This window comes from Canis lupus, chromosome 20, assembly GCF_003254725.2.
Source record: "Canis lupus dingo isolate Sandy chromosome 20, ASM325472v2, whole genome shotgun sequence".
NCBI classification, from domain to species: domain Eukaryota; kingdom Metazoa; phylum Chordata; class Mammalia; order Carnivora; family Canidae; genus Canis; species Canis lupus.
Window position 1 is genome coordinate 16,248,058 of NC_064262.1, and position 19,136 is coordinate 16,267,193.

Below are 19,136 nucleotides of genomic sequence, written 5' to 3' on the forward strand. Positions count from 1 at the left end.
TTTTAAGCAGGTATATGACATGCTTAGATCTATGATTAACTGGAGGAAGGATAGGGGAAGAAAACCACAAGTCAGGGAGATTATTTATCAAACATTTGAAAACGCTAAGATAATTGGGGCATTGTCAGTAGGAATGAAGAGAATGAGAACAATGTGCAAGGTCTTTTGAAGTGTTTAGAGGCAATACCAACATAATGATATAACTGATTTAAAGTGAGAGATAGGGAAAGAGAGCATTAAGGATTCCTCTGAGCTAGCTATGAGAGATGAACTCAAGAATGTGTGTCTGTTGACTTCCTTAACTGTTAAAGGAAGGAGAAGGAAACAGATGAGGGCACCATGGATGAAAGGAGATGAGAAAGCAGCTACAAGTTTAATTCATATTTTACTTATTTACTGAACAAACTTTGATTTGTGGGATTATCATTTGCAAAAACTATTTTTGGAAAATCCAGCAATGGGGAAAAAAAAAAAAAAAAACCCTGCTAAAAACTGCTGCTGTAATGGAGTTTGTCTTCTGAGTGGGGGCAGCACAAATTAAGTCAACAAATAAACACGTGGTACATGAGATGGTATTAAGTGCAATGGAGAAAAATAAACGTAAGCGAGCTAGGAATTCTGGGTGAGGTGGGGTGTTATTTTATAAAATATTGCAAAGGAAGACATCACTTGTCTGGTAACGTCTGAACAGGGTGTGGTGAGTTTTGGCAAATAGAGATAGTAGGGCAAATAGGTCGAGGGGAAAATATATCATTAGATTTAGCAATGTAGAGATCACTGAGCACTCAGCAAAAGTTGAGTAGGATATGGATCCTGAATGGAGTGTGTTCAAGAAGCAATGTGAAGAGAGGAAACTGAGACAGTAAGTATGAAAAAAAAAAAAAAAAAAAAAAGAGTTTTTCCATGAAAGGGTCCAGAGAATTAAGATAGACAGATTCAGGGTCAAGGGCATATTTTATTGAGATGAGATATTATATCATATATTTGCATACTTCTGGACATGATGCAGTACAGTGTGAACAAGATGATGCACGATAGTGAGAAGACAATACCTGGAGAGATGCCCTTGAAGAGGTGCCAGAGGAGCAGTCCAGTTCACTTTATAGTGAGCGACTTTAGAAAGAAATTTTTCTTCCACAGTAACAGGAGGGAAGACAGAGTATATGAAGACAGAAAATACACTGGTACATGTGAGGTTGAAAGCATGTTAAAATTATCTTCTGATATTTTCCTTACTTTCTTAGGAAGGAGGAAGAAATATTATCGGCTGAGACAGATGATGGGAGAGGAAGTGTGGGAAGTTTGAGAGGAGATGACAATGTATAAAATGATTATCAGGAGAAAGAAAAAGTGACAGAGCAGAGAAATGTGATCCGCCATTATCAGGAGAATTTGTGAAAGATTTCAAAACGGGGGCAGCCTGGGTGGCTCAGCGGTTTAGCGCTGCCTTGGGCCCAGGGTCTGATCCTGGGGTCCCAGGATCGAGTCCCGCGTCAGACTCCCTGCATGGAGCCTGCTTCTCCCTCTGCCTGTGTCTCTGCCTCTCTCTCTCTCTCTCTCTCTCTCTGTGTGTGTGTCTATCATGAATAAATAAATAAATAAATCTTAAAAAAAGAAAAAAGATTTCAAAACGGACACAAGATGATTACTGGGTATCCTGTCCAGTGCCTACTTGGGGTTAACACTGTCTTTCAATGTCTTTTATCTATTTTACAACAATATAAGGAAAAGAAAACTGTTAAGAATGCAAATGATTTTTAACCATTGAAATGTAAATGAATTGTGTCCAGTACAATGGAATTGTTTTTTCCTTTTTTCCCTTGCAGATAAACTAGGTTTTTGTTTTGTTTTGTTTTTGTATTATTTTCCATGAGATATAATTGGCATACCATGAAGTTTAGCCATGATAAACCCATTTTTGCATCCATTTATAAATCCATTTTACCATTTCTTACTGCCCATGCACACATGGTTCTTTGAGTTCTACTTTGAACAAATTGCAACATTTGACTGATTCCCATAATTAACATGGGTAACATCTTTCACATGGGTTCATTCATATTTGTTTGAGATTCATTATTTTGCTATTTTAAAAATATCATTAAAACACATTAAATTATAGTTGCCAGTGGGACTCATTGATGTAGAACCAGTAGCTAGCTATAAGTAGGAGTTGCCTGGGGGGTAAAGGAACAATTGAATGGCATTGCTGTGTAAAGACAGTACCAACATGGAATTGTGTAAAAGGAAAACTGAAGATGGAAAACCAGAGATTATCAGCATCTTTAGAACTGACAAAAGAGAGAAAAGAGCCAAAAAATTCTAAGAAGGCCTATATGAGAAATTGAGATTATTCTACTTGAATCATTATATTAGTTATCTATTGCTACCATAACAAATTATCTCAAATTTGGTAGCATAAAACTACACAAATTTATTATCTTATAATTTTGTAGATCAAAATTCCAAAATGGGTCTCATTGAATTAAAATTAAAGTGTTGGTAGAGCCGCATCCCTTTCTTGAGAGGCTCCAGTGCAGAATGCTTTTGCTTACTTTTTCCAGCTTCTTGAGGCTACTTGCATTCCTTAGGTTGTAGACTCCTTCGCCTTCAAAGCCAACAATAGTACATTGAGTCCTTTTACATCAAATTACTCTGACCATTCCTCCTTACTCACATTTCCCTCTGATTCTCTTCTGTCTTCTTCTAGTTTTAAGGACACTTGTGATTACATTGGGCTCAACCAAGGTAAACTTCCTCTTAAATCAGCTGATTAGCAACCCTTATTCTATCTGCAACTTTGATCCCCCCTCCCCTTGCCATGTAACCTCCATATTCACATGTTCCAGGGATTAGGAAATGAACAACTTTGAGGTCATTATTCTGCTAATCACATCCATCATATGGGAGGCCAGGAGAGGAGAGTTTTTTTTTTTTTTTTTAATTTTTATTTATTTATGATAGTCAGAGAGAGAGAGAGAGAGAGAGGCAGAGACACAGGCAGAGGGAGAAGCAGGCTCCATGCACCGGGAGCCCGACGTGGGATTCGATCCCGGGTCTCCAGGATCGCGCCCTGGGCCAAAGGCAGGCGCCAAACCGCTGCGCCACCCAGGGATCCCAGAGGAGAGTTTTTAATAGAGGACATGGTTAAGGTTGTTACGTGTTAGAGAACAGGGAAAAACAGGAGTAACAAAACCTTACTTGATAATTAGAAAATCTTTCATTTCTTTAGGAGAAATTTCATTATCAAAGTCAGGATAAATTGGTATACACAAGGCCAAGTCTAATGTAAACTGAAGATGGAAAGAAAACTGTGGGATGGAATAGAAACAACACAAAAGTCAGGTGGCAAAGAGGAATGAGAGAAGTAAGTGAAGTCGAGAGAACTTGTTTGTATGTGTGTGTTTCAGTTTTGGTTATTTGTATTTTTGGGACTAAAGAGACAACCTGATTTGTAGACTGATGCCAACTGAGAGGCAAACTCAAATTCTCTCTTCTCTCTTCCAGAACTTCTGGGTCTTTGACACTATAACTTCCTTAATGTAGAGCATTTGAACATTAATCTCTGAAAAGTAACAGCATGCTGTCAGGTATACAAAGCACCTAAAAGCACTTTTCTAAAATGTCCCAGAGTAAAGATGCTAGAAAGCCCCACAAAACCAAGTGTTATCATTGAGATATTACAGTGACCCCGTTGGTTGCTCTCTGAGCTAAGATTGTGTCTCCCCGAAATGGCTTTGATTCCATGTGTGTATCAATAACAAACTGAAAGAAGAACATTTGGAAAAAGATAGATAACTGAGAAAAGCACTCTAAAAATCTGTGAATAGCCAAGACAGACATATTCCCCAAATATACATTACTTGATGATAACTGATACAATTTTGGTAACAGAGTGTGACAAGCAAGCATGCTGATCCATCAATCCTGTTCATGCTTATTGCCAACATGAATATCTTAATGAAATCTGTAAGTTTGGGGTGAAATGTCACCCAAGTGGCCTTCTTTGGAAAGCTGAGGCTGTACCTCATTCCCATGTATGTCATCTATGCCTTGCTATTTTCTCAAGTTGAATTCCATCTCTCATTCCAGGCACGTACTTCTCCTGTCCTCTGTGCCATGCAAAAATGCCACCAAATTTGTCAGAAAAGATTTGCCCTTTGTGAAACTAGCCTGATTAAGTTTTATCAGCTCATATCTCTCTGGATGTTTGGTAACCTCATTCCTTATTACTGTCTCAGAGATCTTGCCTACAGCCAAGGGCAGATCTGCTCATTTATAATTTCCCGGTTCTTTCTCGGCTCTTTTCTCACAGATTGGGGTGAGGTATTTTTGTTTTTGTTTTGCCTCTATCTCTCTCTGTGAAATATTTTTGCTAAGCTTTGCTCATTTTAGTTTAAAACTTATTTAGAAATAGATTTATATGTTTTCCAATTTACCACAATGAAAGTTTCTTATAAATTTAAATTATTGGTTGATAAAAATCTTTCATGCATTTCCTCTACTTGCCAATGTGATCTTTCTTATGAAGAAATGCTCCTTAGAGTAGATGAGCAGTTGTTCTATTTCTCTCTTGCTACATCAGTTTAAACTTCATAAACACCATAATTACACTAGACTAAACTCGAATATGAAATAAGAAAATGAAATAGCATCCCCTGATTCATTATGCTATATTGTCTTCCTCCCAATATAAAGATTAAATGACAAGGATAGTTTACAGAGACGACAAACATGAGTTCAATTTTTTTTTTTTTCCAGGCTCATAATCAACAAAAGATTTTTTTTTTCTTTTATGAGTGGGGAAATGGTTGGTTCCCTGTGTGAGAGAAGCCCTTGACATTTTCTATTGATTCTTTCAAGGTTCAGACAGTTCTAAATTTTGGTTCCTGTTTTTCCTCAGTTGAATATTTGAACATAAACAGTTTCTCCGGTGATGCTACACTGACTGTAAATATTTCACAAAGATGAAGTTACATCGCGCTTTTTCTTCTCCTCCTTCCTATTCATGTTTTCCCTTCACATTGTCTATCAACCTGTTTCCACGTTCTTCATCATAGGGGTAAAGTTAGACAAGAGAAACACATGACACATTTTATTGGCATGGGCTGGTATGGGCATGTAGAAAGAGTTTTATTTACTCAACCAGCATTTTTTTTAAGTTTAAGGTTATTATTTTATGCCATTATATAAATAATAGATGCTTATCATGGGATATTTACAAGTCTCAGAAAGATAAAGAGAAAAAAAATACCTAATTTTGGATACTGGCATCTATAATTCCTAAATCTTTGGCTGTACTATGCTATCAATTGTTAGTCTCTCCCAGTATCCAGTTAAAAATATAACATAAGCAATTTTCCTACTAATAATGAGCACTTGTGAGATTTTAGTTTTAATGGAACTATATATTTTGAAAGATTCATAATAATCCATTATGTGACTAATATATCTAAACAAAGATGTTTATATTGTTCTATATTTTGTTTATCAAAAATAATGCAATAATACATGTCTTTATATTTATTATTATTTTATTTTTTAAAGATGTTTATTTATTCATGAGAGACACACAGAGAGAGGCATAGACATAGGCAGAGGGAGACACAGGCTCCCAGTGGGAAGCTTGAGGGGAGACTCCCAGTGCCCCATTTATTATTATTTTCTTAGCATAATTTTCTAGAATTAGAATTGATGGATCTAAAATAATTAATATTTGGGGTGTTCTAATAATTATTATTAACTTTTATCTAATTGAATTCTGTGAAGTCAGGGAATGCTTTTCAGTGCCAACTTTATCCCACCTGGGTTTTGAAAGATAATTAATGGTGATGATGACTGATGACATTTTTGACAATTTACTAGGTGTTACATGTACTAATTTGGCATTTATTATCTAAGTCTTAGCACAAACTCTATGAGGAAAATGCTAATCCTTCCCCAGTTTACACAAATTTGAACTTGAAACTAGTCAGTCTGACACCAGAAACCACAATCTTAACAACCTCAAAGTACAGGAATTAGGACAGAGGGACTCTTTAGAAAGAGGATAAGGTAAATAAATTACAATGCCTTGAGTTGAGAGAAACCAAGAAGCATTTGGAGAGCTCAAGTAATCCTTGTTAAGGAAGTTGACAGAAGATGGGGCTAGAAAAATAGATATCCAAAGTGACATCCAGAAATCACTTTTAGCTACCTTAAAGAATGAGGAGCTCATCTTGAGGGCTTTGGAAAACCATAAATGTGACTTAAGCTTGTGATCACATTTTCAATTTGAAAAACATGTCCAAATTCTGCATGCCAACGTGCCTAGAAAGCAGTAGCTGCCAGGCTTGTATTTAAGGAATTTAATAGGGAATCCTGATAGGACGTGCTCTGCAGAAAAGAAGGAACTAGACTTCTGGCAAATCTACTTTTTTTCTTTATTTGCCTATCAGACCTTAAAGGGGCTAAGTGTCACTGGCTTCTACAGATGCCATGATCTTGATGGTTCCTTCTGCTGCTTTGGAGAAATCACAGATGGCCCACCATCAAATGTGACACATACTCTGAGATTGAGTTCAAACAGAGCTGAGTGGATGCAGCTCTCTGAAGGGCTAAATTAAAAGCATATGCTGTTTTGTTTCTCTAGACAAAGAAAAGAACACAAAATTCTATTCAGCTCTTGATCTTTGAAAATGTAAACATTCATCTTAATTTTCCATGCTGATTCCAAAACTAAGCAGAGAGACTAACTTAAATTTAACAAACATTGCTATCATATATTGGCTATTACTTATTCTATTATTTATTTTATTTGTTTCTCTTGGTGCTAGCATGGAAGAAGCTATTTTATAAACTTTTCACAAGCACCGATAATTCACAAGTGCCAAGTGCTCTTGCTGACAAGAGCACAAGTGATGATAATGGACAGTCTACTTTTCAACCACAATCAGACTCCTTAGCACTGGACATGCTGCTTATCGTTAGCATATACAATTTCTCCCCGTGATCCTGCAATGACCAGAAAAATGGAAGAGGAACCCAAACAAATGGGCAGAAAAGTGAAGAAAGCTCTTATCGAGATACAGTTAATGGCATTTTTCACATTGCAAATTGTCATTTTTGGACTACTACATAAATGTAGATTATTAGTTTCCCAGGACTGCATAACAAATTACTACCAACTTAGAGGTGCAAACCAATAAATATATTCCCTTATAGTTTCAGAAGGCTTAAAGTCTAAAATGAAGGGGTAGTCAAGGTTGATTTGTTCTGGAGGCTCTGAGGGAGAAACCAACCCGTGCTTCTATCCTGGCTTCTGGAGGTTGTTAGCAGTCCTTGGCGGTCCTGGGTCAGCATCACTCCAGTCTCTGCGTCCATCTTCACATCATCACCTCTGTATCTCTGTTCATCCTCCTCTCTTCTTACAAAGTCACCAGTCATTGGATTTAGAGCTCAGTCAGAATCCGGATGATTTCATGTCAGTGGTTGTAACTAATTATATTTGCAAAGACCTTATTTCCAAATAAGATCTCATTCTTAATTTCTGGGGGGGACATGAATTTTGTGGAGGACACTATTCAACTCACAACACTTAACCTCTGCATTTTTTTTTTGAAAGATGTTTTGTGTAGTAACACAAGTTATGTGAGATATTTGGGGGAAAAACACCTAAATCATAAACTAAATAAAAGGATTTAAGGCTGTTCCTTTATTCCTTTCATTAGAGCTGCTCCAAATTTCTCACAGCCTTCAACACTAAAGTGGGAATTGTGATTCTTCAAGGGACAATTTAGTGTTGTTCAAATTTCTTTGAAGGCAGATTTTTGTTGATTTTTGGTAGCACCTCACCAGTTTTTGTTTGTTTGAGTTTTTTTGTTTTCTTACATACAGGTCTTTGCAGAAGACAAGCCTCAAGTAGTTCATAAAATTAAGTTGGCTTCTTTTCCTGCCTTCCAGTATCTCTTGAAATTCTATCCTAAACTCTAGTACAACTGGACTATACATCTTGAGAAGCCCTGCCTAAATAGTAAAAGTTACCTGTCTTTGACTTCTACTGTGATTCTCTGCAATCCTTATAAAACTGGAGCAATCACTTTTTAATAAAATTATTATAAAATGTTAATTGCTTGCTTTTATGAGTTGGAGGAATGGGGTGGTTTCCTAGAACAATAATAACTATCATGTAATTAGCACACATTATTGAACAGATTGAATATCTTATAAAATATTATTTAGTGTGTTTTCATCCTTATAAGAACCTGGTAGGTATTAATATTATTGCTATTTGACAGATAAGGAGAATGACATCCAAAGGGCTATGACTTGGCCATGTTCACAGAGCTGGTAAAATAAGAAGCCCATGCTCTTTCTTTCCATAGAAGAACACATTTTAGTATTTTATCACATTGTGTGTGTGTGCATGTGTGCGTGTGTGTGCACACATGTCCTGGATTTACATCACTAAAAACAATAGATGCCAATTTATGTATTTATTTTTACTTTATGAACTCCTTAGGTTTCATTAAATATGTGTAATTGACTTGGAGATAAAAATGTCCCTATGCATATAACCTCTCACAACAATTTGGCTTTAACAATTGAAACAATGTTACCCCAGCAAATCACAGGAACTGATTAGCAAGGTTTCAGGGCTGTGCTTGGAACTGCTGACACCTCTATCACTGTTACATCCAGAAAATGTATGAGGTTAGAGATAAAATGGTTTAATTAACCAGGAGCTGCTTCAATATGCTCAATGACTGGACAAAGATTAATCAGAAACTGGAACCCTGCTTTTCAGAAGGCTGAGAGATGATGCAGAGATGTGTGTCAATGAACAATGACACCAAAATGACTGATAGCCAATTATGTCTATAACCTGAAACAACTGGTTGCAAAATTCTCTAAGGCAGACATGGGAAATGAAGAGGGGAGTCTCTGAATAATCTCTTGTCTCAGAGAAAATGCTTTTATAGCTCAAGAGTTTTAGAGACTCTGACAGATACAAAAATGACAAAAGATTAATAATAAAGTTAATGATCTAAAAGCTCTGTTTTCATCACTGGCCTGCAGGTTTCATTTTCCTCAGCCATTGGTCACTGACAGACATGTGGGAACTGTACACTGGGCAGAAGGTTTCATGGATGTCCTTTATCTTACAATTTGTGTTAACCTCTGAGCTCCCAGGACCTCCAGTAGCGCATGTGCATGTGATAATTGCTCAATATATATTGGGTGAACAAAGAAATGGACAATACAATTAAGAGTCCAATATAATTAATGAATTTCCTATAAACCCATCACCACACATTTCATTGAATCTAAAAAGTTTAATCTGTTTTTATTTTCATTGTAATAAAGGATAGTTGGAAGAAAGGAAGGTGGGGGCAGGGGGCCATTCCTAACAGGAAACCACCCTTCAATGGATTTTACACACCCTGGAAGGAACCCTAGATTTTCCTAGGTGAACTACCACCTGATGGGTAGATGAGCGCGTGGACAAAAACCTGATTGGGTGACTGGCACATGGAGGGTTAATCAGATTAAAACAGCCCACCAACATGCCCATAAAAAACCCTAGACCTCACAAGTCTGATGGCAACCGTCTCGGTGTCTTCCCTCTTCGCGAGCTCTGTTCTATTGCTCAATAGGCTTTGCTTTACTATCGCTCAATAAACCTGGCTCTGCTGCCCATCCCTCTTCATTTGGTCTGCCTCTTCATTCTTCAAAGTGGTAACCAAGAACCACCGGCACTAAAGAAAAAGAAATCCTGCAACAATTCCATGCTTTTCAAATGAATATTTACTTAGAGCTAACTAGGTGCCACATCCTAGTCTAAGGGCGTTGCATGCCCAGTGCCAGTTTCTCTTCATCACAACCCTTTGTTCATTCCTTAAGAAATATTTATTGCCCCTTCTGTGCCAGTCACTTTTAGAGGCAAAGCATACAGCAGAAAACAAAACAAATAAACAAAAACCCCTTTCTCTTCCCGGATCTAAAAAGAAGAAAGTGATATTACCACCACCCCCTCTTGAGCAGAGCAGTTACGCTATTTGTCTAAGCTCATCAAGAGCCAGATTCCAGGGTAGACTGTGACACCTGCAGAGCGCCTACTGTTAATCAGAGCATACTGCTTCTATGCCAGCCACCAGGGTGAAGGTTTTCTGCATATTCCGTGTAATATTTCTGCAGCGGATCACTAAACTAAAGAAAGAAAGAAGACACAAACTCTCCGGATGACTGTTCAGCCTGAGCAAATGCCAAAAGCTGTTAAGCAATGCCCATTGCTAAAACAAATTCTTTCAGATTGTGTCACCAAGGTTAAAGGAGATATTTCCATAACTACAAGCAAATTAATTGGAGTTTTGCATCAACAATAATGAGACAGGGCAATAAGAATGTAACCTTCATGTGTCTTTTTGTTTTATGAGGAAGACAGCACCTTTCCAGGCCGGGAAAAAAAGGAGTCATTGCTGCTTAGTTTTGTGCAAGCCTTTAATGATGCCTCAAAAAACAAAAACAAAAACAAACCAAAAACCAAAAAAAACAAAACAAAAAACCCCAACAACACAAAGCACACACAGAGACACACACAGAAACACACAAAACCAAACCAAAAACTTCTTTGGTGGCTGAAATAATGGCTATAGGTTCATATATAGAATATAGGAAGTTACAGTGATGTGTCCTCTGATAATGTAGAAATAAGATTACACTGGGACTGGGTGTCTCAGTGTGTGATCCCGAGATCCGGGATCCAGTCCCACATTGAGCTCCTTGCATGGAGCCTGGTTCTCCTTCTGCCTAGGTCTCTGCCTCTCTCTCTCTTTCTGTGATTCTCATGAATAATAAATCAAATATTTTTTAAAAAGATTACACTAAAGGTGAGAAGAATATTAAGATTCGATATATAATGAATGACATCAACTATCTGTCAAAACAGCCCCAGGGGTTATCTCTAAACATGTACCTGAAAAGGTCTGGGGATACCTAGGGTTATTTAAGAAGTAACCTAAGAAGGCAAAACTACAGTTTGTGTAGGTCTAACCAAAGGCTATAAATCTTAATCGGGTACATGTTACCATGAATGAATAGAAAGCTCATTAACAACATAAAAGTGTCTCCTTAGACCCAGAAAAGAAAAGGCAAAAAGAGTAAGAATTTGGCACAGTGCTTTTACAGCACACTTCAGGCAGGAGAGATTTTAGCATGACAACTAAGACAATAACAATACTCATGCTGATTATGCATTGAATGGGTGTGGCAACTAGCCTAAGTGCTCCTTTAGGAAAAAATTAAACTTGCCCAAAGGAATGTTTGTCCTTTGCCAGAAGATGTAATCTGTAAATCCTTGGAATGTCTGTGATAATGTATGTGACAAGAGTGTCTATTTACCCTGGGGCGTTGGGCCACGCCAGATAGTCAATGCCCACAATGTGATCTATGGTGTGTGCTTTGGGCAACACTACACAGTCTACAGTAACGATGTGATTTATGGTGCGATCTGTGAAAGGTAAGGGGAAACTTGGGCTTTGTCTATCAGCTTGACCTCTGGCGTGACTTGAGACTAAGGTAAGCCACATGGGCAATCAAGCAAATCTACATGATTGAATGCCAAAAAAAACACCAACATCAAGAGTCAAGTGAGCTTCCCCACATTGCCATGCATCTTCCCCAGGAGAGTAAGCACTGTCTGCCTATCTGCTAGGAGGGTACAGCTGGAAGTCCTGCACATGGGACTTCCTTGGACTCTGCTCTATGCGCCTCTGCCTTCAGCTTATTTGAATCTATATCACTTCATTGTAATAAACCATAATAGTGAATATGATGGCTATGTGGAGTTCTGTAAATCCTTCAAGGGAATTATCAAACCTGAACGTCATCTTGGGATCTTGAGAACTTGCAGTTAGTATTGGAAAGTAAGGGTGGTCTTGGGGATTCCTATTGTTTGCAGTGCATGACACGTATTGTTTATTTTTTTATTTTTATTTTTTTAAATTTATTTATTTATTCTTGAGAGACACAGAGACTGAGAGGCAGAGACACAGGCAGAGGGAGAAGCAGGCTCCACGCAGGAAGCCCGACATGGGACTCGATCCCGGGTCCCCAGGATCACGCCCCGGGCTGAAGGCGGCGCTAAACCGCTGAGCCACCCCGGCTGCCCCCTAATGTTTGCAGTGCATTACACGTATTCTTTAATACTCATGGCTAACCCATGACGTTCAAGATCACATAGCTGAGAAGAAATAAAAGTAAGGTTTGATCCCAACAGTCTGACTGCTGAGATCATACATTTATCACTTTGCAGTACTCCTACTAGCACAGAGAAAACTAAGGATGGTACTTTGTTAGGTACAGGGAATATGTACAAGGCTTCACCATAACTCTAACAAATACCTCTCAAGACATTTCAGCAGACAGCCTCCCCTCTGCTGTCCTGCCTGCCCCTCCCTTGTGGTGTATTCAATAAACTACTATATCCTTCAGTTTTTTTTAAATTTTTATTTATTTATGATAGTCACAGAGAGAGAGAGAGAGGCGCAGAGACACAGGCAGAGGGAGAAGCAGGCTCCATGCACCCGGAGCCCGATGTGGGATTCGATCCCGGGTCTCCAGGATCAAGCCCTGGGCCAAAGGCAGGCACCAAACCGCTGCGCCACCCAGGGATCCCTACTATATCCTTCAAAAAGACTATCCATATTTCATGCTGACCAACCAACTTCCTGATCCATAATTGTTTTAAATGGGTTTATTATTATTTAGGTATAGTGAAGACAATTGATTGGGAGATGGCTGCCACTGAAAAGATGGCTTGTAAAAAAAAAAAAGAAAGAAAAGAAAATATGGCTTGTTACAGTTCCCAAAGGAGGGGAGTTGCCACATTGTGTCAGGCCACCTAGGGGAACACTGGGGTCAGTCAGGAGGCAGAGGGAAATGTAGGTAAGAATGAATAGGCAAAGCAGGGTAAGAAATCTAAAATGGACTAGTTTGAGGCTAATTTCATCAGCCTCTGGGGTGTAGGGGCTATCCCTAATTGTTTCATACCTGGTCCTGGAGTAATTGGATAGGGGAATAGGACCAAAGTATAAAAGCCCAATAAAGGAGGTGGTTGGAGTTATGAGGTCTAGATGGTTAGTCTGCACATGAAAGACTTTTCAAAGGTGAATCCTCCAATATCTGTAGGAATTGGCTAGCCTTGGCATTCTCTCCACATCCAGCAACACTCAGGATGGGAAAGTATCAGAGATACAGGATTAATATAATAATCCATAGTGCCAAGTAGCAAGAAAAAAGGAATAGGGCATTCATTCTCAATGGAGTCAATATCAGTCCTCAAGGAAGTAAAAATTGGCTTCAGGGAGTACAGAGGGTGGTGAAAAACGTTACTTTTTATGTATAAAGCACAGGAATACATATATTATATAAAAAGATATACAGTATGCATGGTTTTAAAACTTCATGGGCTTGACTAAAAGGACTCCTTTGTGGAAATAGGAGGGTGATAATGTAATACAAATTGAGAAAGTCTAAAATAGAGTAGCTTGGATAATGGTTGCAAATATAATACTAAATGAAAATTTAAAAAAGAAAAAGAAAACAATACATTGTAATAATATATTATTAATGTATTGACACATTATATTAATAGAAACTATTACTTTAATATTTATATAAAAATATCTTGTAAATTTGCTTAGCAAGTGTTTATCCATAAAGACATGATCAACTCCATGCTAGGAAAACCAAATCTCTAACTCCAAAGCTGAGAATCAGATAAAAATGTAAGTACTATAATTTGAGGATGTTTTGTTTGGGTAACACCATTTCTCTAAGAGATTTTCTGTCTTCTCCCTCTAAAATATCAGTAACAGTATAAAGACACCTTACAAAACAGAGATTTCTACCTTCAAACAGTCTGGGGGTCATGCTCACCAAGCGTTTTCTTTCTTTTTTTTTAAATTAGTATCATTTTTTATTGGAGTTCAATTTGCCAACATATAGCATAAAACCCAGTGCTCATCCTATCATGTGCCCCCCTCAATGCCCATCACCCAGTCACCCCCATCCCCTGCCCACCTCCCTTTCCACCACCCCTTGTTCCTTTCCCAGAGTTAGGAGTCTCTTACGTTCTGTCTCCCTCTCTGATATTTCCCACTCATTTTTTCTCCTTTCCCCTTTATCCCCTTTCACTATTTTTTATACTCCCTGAATGAATGAGACCATATGTTTGTCCTTCTCCGATTGACTTACTTCACTCAGCATAATACCCTCCAGTTCCATCCACGTTGAAGCAAATGGTGGGTATCTGTCATTTCTAATGGCTGAGTAATATTCCATTGTATACATAGACCACATCTTCCTTATCCATTCATCTTTCGATCGACATCACCAAGTGTTTTCTGATCTTAAATTGACTTAAGGAGATTCCTTCATGAATTATTCTTTTCCCTTTCTTAATAATTTCTGCTAGAGGTGAGGAAACAGGGGAGGTAATACGAAATGCGGTGGGTCATGCCCACTTTGACAGAATGAACTAAAATTGGCCCAATACAGAGAAAATTATCATAGAGCCTACATAAGGATGACACAGGTTTTTGAGGCATTCCATTTTGGTTCTTTAATTGAAAAAAGACATGAGAAATTCCCTGGGGCAATAAAAATGTTTTATATCTTGTTTTAAGCAGTGGTTTCTTGGTGAGTACAATTATTAAAACTCATTGAACTGAACAGTCAAGATCATTGTATTTTATTGAATATTAATTATACTTTGACTTTTTAAAATGAGTGCAGTGGAAAAAAAAAAAAAATAAAAAAAAAAAAAAATAAAAAAAAAAAAAAATGAGTGCAGTGGGAAGACTGAATGATGATTTAAATCTGAGGTTTACAGGGTTGCTCCTTCATATATAACTAAGGTTGAACAATTAGAGCATTAACCGTAAGTTTCTTGTACTTTATGTAACAGATGAAACTGCATTGGAAAATCACATTATTTGTAAAGTAAATCACACAGATCCTGAGAAAATGGCCTAGAGAGAAAGGTGACTTTTAAATATAGTAACCAGAAGAAGAGTAATATTAAAGAAATAATATTCAAGAATATGTACTGATTGTTCACCATACGCTAGATACTGTATTAGTATTTCAAAATTCTTATTTAACTTAACGTTCATCATGTACCAACCAACTTGTGTGTATTCCTAGAGGCTGTTTGTAATCCTCTAAGGATAAAAGCACCTATCATGGTAAAAGGAAGATGGTCTCAATGGAAGAGATATAGTCAGCAGACTGTGAGAAGAAACAATATAGTCAAGAATTTGGGAGTCTGAGTTTGTATCATAATTTTTCCACTGATTGTGTGACATATAATAAAATGTGTTAACACTCTGAAGCCGAGTTTATCTGTAGAATAAGGGGGTAGGACACATCTTAGGGGTTACTTTACAGGAAAGGTGGTAGCCCTCTTTCTATTCTGTTGGCTTAGCAGACATTAGTATTTAATCACAGAATTCTTTCCAATTGAGTTCTTATGTAGCCACCAAGGAATTCTCATTGCAGTCAATATGAAACATTGGTACTCACAGCTAATTGATGTGGAGTTAACTTGGAGAAGACAATATATCACCTGTTCAGGTGATAATCTGACTTTCTTGGCTGTAACACTCAAAATTGCTACTTAATTATTTTATATGCCCATTCATTGAACAGATATTTGCTAAGTGTGCTAAGAATGTGAATTTCAATTAAAAAATAATTCCTTAAAAAAAAACAAAAGAATGTGCAAGTCTGTGTGGTAGGCACTTTCAAGGATGCAGAAATAAACTGGACAAACCCAAAGGAGTTCGAGATTAGAAAATGTGATTCTACCTCTACATCTATTCTACAAAATAAGGTAGACAGTGATAACTGTAGTAAAGGATGTTTAGAAATGAGATTGTGTGAGTACATGTCTGTGTGTGTGTGTGTGTGTGTGTGTGTGTTAAGGGAGGGGCAAACAAGTTCATAGGAGACCATGTTTTGGGTACATTTTGTTCCTTAAGTCATCAAAAATCATAAACTTCAATCACAAGGTTGTTGTGAAATCTTAAGGTGGGTCTAATAGATTCTGGTATATCAACTCCAGCTACACCTCTAGGCTACATGGCATCAACCTGTGCTGAGTCTTGCCTCATACAGCAAATACCCTTTTTCAGCCTCTTTCTACATCACCTACAGACATCTGCATGTCAAAGGTAAGATTTGTGATACCAGTTGACTGGAGTAACTCAAGCCTATTCTAGACAGATATGCAATCACACGTGTACAGAAAAAAAAAATGAAACAAACAAAACTAATCTATCCCTAAATACCAGGGAATTTGGCCAATAAGAGAAAACTGAATTGAAATTCCTAATAGAAAGTATTGTTAAAATTTCACATCATATTTTTCTACAGAGGCTTGGGGAGAAGCCTTCCATTCTCCAGGAGATAACTGAATATTCTATTTTTCTGAACTTAAAGTTAAGAATTTTAATTGAATTTATGAACATTATGTTTCTTGGTTATTGGAAATTAACATTTCCAATTAATATTTCCCATATTCCTTATAATATTATAAGGTATAGCCATTTTTCATTTTTAGATTTATTTAAATAGCATTTTAAAAACCTCAATTGATTCATTGTTTGTTTGTTTTAACCAAAATCCAGTCCTAAGAGACCACAGAAAAACCAAAGGTACATTAGGGTGGCTAATACTGTAAATCCTGTAATCTTTTAATTTTTCTAATATTATGAAGCTGTAAACTTTCAAAATGTTATCAACTCCTGTAAATTCCAAAGGGATAAAATTCTTGCTAATCCATAAGCAGAATATAAGAATCATCAATGTTTTTGATATAAAATCTCATTTTGAGAGAGGTAGTTTATAAGAAGTGATCTCTTATAGAAGTCTCTCAGTCCCTTCTGGGGATGAAGGTAAAGATAAAGATGAAGGGCCAACGTTACCCTCCAGTTCTAAAAGTACATACTAGCTACTGAGTTCATGAAGGCTGATTCCTTCTTACCTTTGAGATGGGGGATACTATTTTTCAGTTGCTATTGATTATTGCTTGCTTATTCACCTTGGATTATTGGGTCATTATTAGGACTTTTGCATGTGTGTGTGTGCATGGTGTGGGGAGTAGGTTGATTGTGGATAAATGAGCACTTGTAGAGGAAAATGAGGATAAGGAGGAAGGAAGTTTGGTGGGAGTGGGATCCAACAGAGATACTTATGGTCCATACTCAAGGAAGTAGTATAGTATGGAGCTCCTATTTGGGAAATTGCTGAGAGAACTGAGGTAAGGGTCACTGTACGAGGCCTCAGGAACCTCTTGGAGCCAGAGATAGACTGCCCTCACGAATTGTGCAGATTTAGTGTTCCAAAGAAGAGCCACACATTGGATCTTTGTTATCCAGGCATCCAAGAACTGGTATGACAACTGCAGAGTGCCCCATGCTTATAAGGACCCCATATAAAAACCTGTGAACAAGGAAACCTGCGTTTTCATTTCTACCTGGGCTTCACAAATTATGCAACCAATCCTGAGCAGGGGCAATGGTGGATCCCTACTGTCAATCTTTAGACCACTTCACCCTCTCTACTGCTATCCCCATGAAAATTATAGGACCAAAGGTAAAACCAGGCAGCTGCTGGGCTTTAGGAAAGAAACAATTATACTTGGGGAAAAACATGAAGACTTGACATGGGGAAATGAAGTCGTTGTAGCCTGATACCACGGCCTATAACTGTTTATATAAACATACTATAGTTTCTATAAAAGATAAAGAGAAAATAATGTCTATGAAGAAGGATTTTTGTATAACATACACAAACTTTAATTATTTCATCTTCATTGGCCTCTACAACAGAAATGTAAAGCAAGGTGTGAAAGGGTAGAAAAGATAAAAACAATTCCATGTGTGGGTAGAACTGATGTCAGCTACTAAAGAGGTATATAACTATATATTAAGCAGCATTTCAAGCTTATGTAGCTCCCAATGGGAAATTTTTACTTTGGGGGAAATCAACCATTTAAATTGATCAATGGGGAAGACCATGAATTGTAAGAAGGATGGCAAAGGCTTTTGCAAGTCATTCTTTGTGGATAAAACAGGTAGATCTCATATTGCAGCATTTATGAGGGCACACTGGTCTTACCTCTTCACCTGCCTTGATTGGTTTCACCCTTCAACTTTTTCTCTTAAACAACATAATAAAAACAGATTAATTTGATTATTATTATTATTTTTAAAGACTTTATTAATTTATTCATGAGAGACAGAGACAGAGAGAAAGAGAGAGAGAGAGAAAGAGAGAGAGAGAGACAGAGACACAGCCAGAGGGAGAAGCAGGCTCCATGCAGGGAGCCCGATGTGGGACTCCATCCCTGGTCTCCAGGATCAGGCCCTGGGCTGAAGGAGGCACTAAACTGCTGAGCCACCTGGACTGCCCTAATTTGATTATTATATAAAACAAGATTTCCTTTTATATGTGTATTTGCACAGGGATAAGGGAGAGAAATCACACCGGTAAGGGCAGTTTATCATACCTCTTTACCTCTCTCCTTTATTAAAAAAATAATAATAATAATAGATTGAATACTTCAGAAAGGCTACTGATGTGGCAGACATTTAGCCATTGCAACAGGGGCTCCACACTGGAAAAGGTCTCCCACCAGGAAGACTGAGCAGTGCTTCTTGCCACAGCCAAGTTCAGGTTGTCTTTTCCACTCAGAAAGCTAAATTAGGAGTTAAGAGGTACCAATTTAGCTTTTCATGCTGCAAATAAAAAATGAAAGAGCCCTAACTTACAGGAAATATAAAAAAGAAAGAAAGAAAAAGAAAGAAAGAAAGAAAGAAAGAAAGAAAGAAAGAAAGAAAGAAAGAAAGAAAGAAAGAAAGAAAGGAAGGAAGAAAGAAAGAAGAAAGAAAGAACACCTAAGTGGAAAGCAGAGTGGCTAAATGATTGCATTTGGATTTTATTTTGCTGGTCATGCCAATAAGACTTGATATTTTGATCATTCTAAATTAAAGATGTCTTTGTGAAAGTTTCTCAAAATGATCAAAATGAAACAGGTCATTTGCTCTAGGTAATTCTGGTAGAGTGGGTAGAATTTGGGAAGCCGTCTGTGA

General features: G+C 37.5%; 1 protein-coding gene and 1 non-coding gene across 2 annotated transcripts in view; one reads left to right on the forward strand and one right to left on the reverse strand.

The window, feature by feature from the left end:
• CNTN6 (contactin 6) overlaps positions 1–19,136 on the reverse strand; it is a 272,370-nt gene that overhangs the window by 167,123 nt on the left and 86,111 nt on the right. The gene's annotated exons all lie outside the window — the stretch shown is intronic.
• LOC112662999 (U6 spliceosomal RNA) lies at positions 14,495–14,599 on the forward strand. The gene has a single exon (XR_003138991.1). It is a non-coding gene; the product is annotated as a U6 spliceosomal RNA (small nuclear RNA).